Here is a 6,002-nt window from a genome sequence, read left to right as displayed (position 1 = left end):
AAAGAACAGATGCCATTCGAGTCTGGATGCTAAATATGACCCCGGAGCTGGAAAGTGATTGGCTCAGCTTAGCCAAGTCATAAATGTCTTTTTGTTCTTGAGCTGTCTGCCAAACCATATGAGGCACAACATCTATCAGCGACTTCCTTTCTTTATGTTCTTTAAGTGAATCACCTGCCAGCTCCAGGGGAATGATGTGGACTTTGCCAAGAAAGCGACTGATTAGATTTCTCAAAATGTAAAATTCTTTGCTTAACCCATAAAGACCCGAACATCCACCAGCGACCAAAACCATCTACTGATCTAAACTGTTTAATACCTGCTGATCCATTAATTCTATCAACCCATGTAAATAATTGGTGTAAAATACAGTTTGTCATCTTTTCATGGTCATCAGATATGAGCCATTTGGACGTTCAGAGGCTCCGTAGTAAACGTGGAAACATCGTCATCCTCTACATCGGGGGTCTCAAACATGCGGCCTGGGGGCCAAAACCAGCCCGCAGAAAGGTCCAATCAGGCCCACAGGATGAATTTGTGAAGTGCAAAAATTACATATAAACAATCAAGGGTGTCAAGGGTGTTGAACTCCTTTTAGTTCAGGCTCCACATACAGACCAATATGCCCTAAAGTAAAATAATAGCATAATAACCTACAAATACTGACAACTCCATTTTTCTAGGTTCAACTGGATGACTGTTGCGCTTTTAAAGCGAAACTAGTTTAGTTGAACCTCAGAGAACCACCAAGAAGAACAATGACCTGGGCAAATGAGAAACTGTTCTTATTTTAGTTCCAAACTCAGAATTTTTACCTTCGCCAAGGAGGTTCTGTTTTTGTCGGCGTTGGTATGTCTGCTTGTCTGTGTGCAAGATAACTCAAAAAGTTATGGACGGATTTGGATGAAAATTTCAGGAAATGTTGATACTGGCACAAGGAACAAATGATTAAATTTTGGTGGTTATCGGGGGTGGGGGGGGCCACAGGGGCCCACTGATCTGCCTTGGCGGAGGTCTGCACTCTCCGAGTACTTTGTAGAAAAGACAGCGCAAAATCATTTTCAATTTAATCATTTGTTCCTTGTGCCAGTATCAACATTTCCTGAAATTTTCATCCAAATCCTGGGCACTGCTCTGCCTTGGCAGAGGTCTGCGGTCTCCAAGTGCTTCTAGTTTAACAATATTATGCTTGTTATCAAATAATATAATAAGTAATTTAATGTTATTTATTGCACTAAAAGAGAAAAAGTTGTCATTATTTATAGGTCATGATGCTATTACTTTACTGGTCTGGCCCACTTGAGATCCAACTGGGCTAAATGTGGCCCCTGGAAGCAATGAGTTTGAAACCCCTGTTCTACAGCATTGATTCACCAGTAACACTCATTGAGTTTGATAAATAATAATGGATGGAGACACTTGTTTTATGATCAATTAATGATATATTTCACTGAAAAGGTCTTTTTTTTTTTGCCAGTTTTCTCTGTTTTTCATATAATAAAGCTCAACTTTAATCTGAGCTTTTATATGATCAGTACATTAAATATTGGAAAATACCTGATTTTCACTGGAAAAAATGTAAAATACTGAGGATTATTTTGAAATAAATGGTGACAAATCACTTAAGAAATGTTAAATACAGAGAAAACATCATTTGGGAACGACCACAAAGGTAGCACTGGGTCTTTATGGGTTAATATGGGATTGATGAGGTAACAGGTTAAATGTTTGCCCACCAAGAATATTAAAGCCAAAAAAAATATATATATATATATCATGTACTCAGGTTTCAGTTTTTAGTTTTTTTACCTTAACTAACTCTACTTCTGTCAGTACAACAGTGCCAAAATAGAAATAGATACTGTAAGAGGAGCCAAGTAAGCTGAATTTAATTGATAGCATATCATTATTTGTAAAATATAATGAAGGATAGACAGTTACCTACACACACAAACTGAAAAAACAATGCTGAAATCATGATTATCAATAACAAGACAGGCCCCAACTTGAAAATGTTACATTTTATTGACTACTTTTAGATAAAGAATCATGGAAACTATTTTCTGTTGAAACTTGAACGGTGACTTTAAGCACTAAACGTTCATTATATGTGGATTTGACTGATCTTATGTATGTTACACCACCTCTGGACTGTGATCAGCTTAATGTGCGTTTGTCCAGTTTAGTATGTTACTGATTAAATCACAAGTCAAAGTCACAGTCAAGTTTAGAGTTTTGTTTTTGTTTTGTTATTACTGAAAGGTCAATATCCGCTCAGTTTAATGTAATTTAACTACACCGGTATTGTGCCAATGGGGCCAATATGTGATCAAGACCAAATTATATCCTGATGCTCTTATCTGCTCAACTGAAAGGAAAATACTGTTGTTTTATGTCAAAAATGTCTCAATGCCTTGTGAGTAGAAAAAAAAAAAAAAAAAAGCAAAAACAGTGCTTTCTTGTTTCTCTTTAAATGTACTGTGACTCAGATGTTTTATCTTAAATCCATGTACGAGTGGGAGTGGATGGGTGTGCTTGCTTGCATGGTTAAAGGTATTAATGTGTCTGTTACTGCACTTTTACCTCGCTCTTGTTCTACACACACATGCACACACACACACACGTGTCTTTGGAAATCTTGATTTAGTTTGACTTGGCGTTCCTGAGCTTTGGGACAACAGCACTCCTGAACGAATGAAGGCAGCTTTAAAAACAGATTAAAACAAAAAAAAATTTAAAATAAAATAAAAAAATAAAAATAGTCTTACATGCATACGTTGTCACCTGCATGGAGGCACAGTAACCACTCACACTAATGCATGTGCAGTATAAGTCATTGAAGCTGCTCGATGATAAACACTGTTCTGCTCGATGTGACTCATTTGAATGTCGTCATAAAAATCCACTTAATTCCAGAACAAAAAAAAAAAAAAAAAAGTTTAACACATCTAACTGTAGTTAAGGGCCTTTTTTTCTTTGGATGAAAGACTCAGATAAGCTCCGCACAACCTGTGAGCTCCTCAAACAAAATGTTTTATTCACCATAAGTTTCGGACCACAGCCCTTCATCACACATGGGACAGATCATCACACACAGCTGTTTATACTAATTGTAATATCATGTGACAGGTGATGCAGATCATTTGATGTCATCAGTAACTTTTAAATAAGGATAAATGTCTTTAAATACAAGTATGATCATCAAATTTCCTAACATTAATACAGTTAGTTCATGCAAATGCATACAAACACAATGATCTAATTACTCCAAATTCATGCAAGCTCATAAAGACAGCGATCAAGCCACTCTAAAACAAAACAAATTCATATTAATGCAATGATCGAGTTTCTTTAAATTCATACAATTATCTGATTCTTTCATCCACTGTTTCTTTGGGATCCTGCACACTTTTTAGTGACTGGATGTGCGTGTCATCACCTCTTTCCTTTTTTTTCTTTCTCATTATTTATCTGTTACTCTAAAATGGGAAATGTTTGTGTTTTACGTGTGTCTTATAGAAATCTGATTAGTTTTCTAACTGTTGAAAAAGTCTTAACATTTAAATCTTAGAATTACAGATGATTGTCCATGAGCTAAAAGCTAAATATACAATGTTGCTCATATAAATACAGAATGTCTTTTTTTTTTTTTAATTAAATAACATACTCAGAAAAGGTCATCAAATGAATCTGAGGGAAGGTATTTTAATGTCAAAATACAATAAATGAAAAACACAAAACCAGAAGTGCAGGTTTTGCATCAAACCTACTTATTTTTTTTGTTCATTTCAAAGATGTATGAACTTGAGATGAACATAAATATGCAGAAAGTAAAATGAAATACAAGTTCGGAAGATAACCCTAATGTTTTGTACAAACCTTCTCTTGTTACAGTCAAACATGGTGCAACCTGGGATGGATAGAAATCACTAATGTATGGGAGTGCGCTGATAATGGATGCAATCATTCGAGCGGTTTAGTGCAAATTACCACATCAGATAAATATTTCTGATACAGTGCCTTTTGAAGCAAATGATTTACAAAGAATGATGAAAGTAAAGGTAAATTTGTTCATCTTAAACAGCCATGTTTATCTTGTGGGTGCGTTCTCTACAGTACGTGGTTAATCGCCATGCATTTGATCTTATAAAATGCACTTTTTTGCAACATATGAGCAGATTATTCATGTCATTGATATCACTAGTTCATTAAAACAATGGAAACAAAAAGCTGCTTTGGTTTGTGTTTGTTTGTTTTTTTGACACACCATGGGTTAAACGGAACATACGTAGTCAATTAAAGCTCGGTTTTCCTGTTAAAATACAGTCATTAACCCTTTCATGCATAGTGGTCACTACAGTGGACAGTTATTCTACAGCTGGTCTCTTGTATATTTATGGGTTTTGTTGTTTTAGTTCCATATCAAACAACACAGTGGAGGCATGTGCATCATCCCATACACTGTAATTCATACAGTTACTGTAACTTTACTGTTCTAGATAAACCTGATCTGCAGTAACATGTTTGAGAGTAAATCATTTTTCTACTAATTAAGTTATTTTTTTAATATTATCTCCGTGAAGTGAGTTATAACTAGTATTAGAGTATGCTAAAATGTGAGAAAACATCAGATTAGCTGCATTAAAAAAAATTATTTCATAGTTTTCGCACAGTATATCACTTTCTGATATTGCGTTTTAAATACATGTTTCTTTTCTTCAAAAATGAAACGCATGGTGTCCAGCTGAGTGGACATTTTTGTAACTCCATAAAAAAACAGGTTCATAAAAAATTTCCATCACATTGCTTCATAACATTAGTCTACATCTGGTTTGAATTTCTAGCCTCCATGTCCTGTTTTTAGGGACCAGTTTCATAGAATCACCCAATTAGTACTTAACGCCAAGTACAGCAAAGGCTCATGGGATAGATAGATAGATAGATAGATAGATAGATAGATAGATAGATAGATAGATAGATAGATAGATAGATAGATAGATAGATAGATAGATAGATAGATAGATAGATAGATAGATAGATAGATAGATAGATAGATAGATAGATAGATAGATAGATAGATAGATTTTATTGATCCCAAACTGGGAGATCCTAGTGCATCTGCAGCAGCATGACAAACAGTAAAAATAGAATTTAAGAATAAAAATACAATTCAAGAGCAAACACACTATACATAATAAATTAGAAGAATGAAAAAGAACTGGTAGAGAATCTGGACAAAAAGTATCAGTAAGGTGCAACAGTGAACTGCCATGTGCAAAGTAAAATGTAATTTTTCAGTAAGATGGAGGTGCATACATATTAATGAAGTGCAGAGTGGAAATATGTTTATGAATATGTTTATACAGGGTGGGGAAGCAAAATTTACAATATTTTGAGGCAGGGATTGAAAGACAGTGTATGACCAATTAGTTTATTGAAAGTCATGAGAATTTATTTGCCAAAAGAAAATTTACATCATAGAAAATGTTTTTATTCTATGTGTCCTCCTTCTTTCTCAATAACTGCCTTCACACGCTTCCTGAAACTTGCGCAAGTGTTCCTCAAATATTCGGGTGACAGCTTCTCCTATTCTTCTTTAATAGTATCTTCCAGACTTTCTCGTAATAGTTTTGCTCATAGTCATTCTCCTCTTTACATTATAAACAGTCTTTATGGACACTCCAACTATTTTTGAAATCTCCTTTAGTGTGACGAGTGCATTCAGCAAATCACACACTCTTTGACGTTTGCTTTCCTGATTACTCATATGGGCAAAAGTTTCTGAAAAGGTATGGATAATAGTGTTAGGTATGATTATGACATCAGTATATGTTTGGTTTCAAAACAATTGACGTAGTGCCTGCTGAGAAAAAAACAACTACATGTGCATTGTAAATTTTGCTTCCCCACCCTGTATATATTTACTAATTTAGTAAAACTCATCTTTTCAGCACCATATGTGACCACACAGTGTCATAGCCTTTAAGGTAACTTTGTAAAAC

Source organism: Sphaeramia orbicularis, chromosome 22 (genome assembly GCF_902148855.1).
Source record: "Sphaeramia orbicularis chromosome 22, fSphaOr1.1, whole genome shotgun sequence".
Taxonomy (NCBI): domain Eukaryota; kingdom Metazoa; phylum Chordata; class Actinopteri; order Kurtiformes; family Apogonidae; genus Sphaeramia; species Sphaeramia orbicularis.
This window is presented reverse-complemented; position numbering follows the sequence as displayed.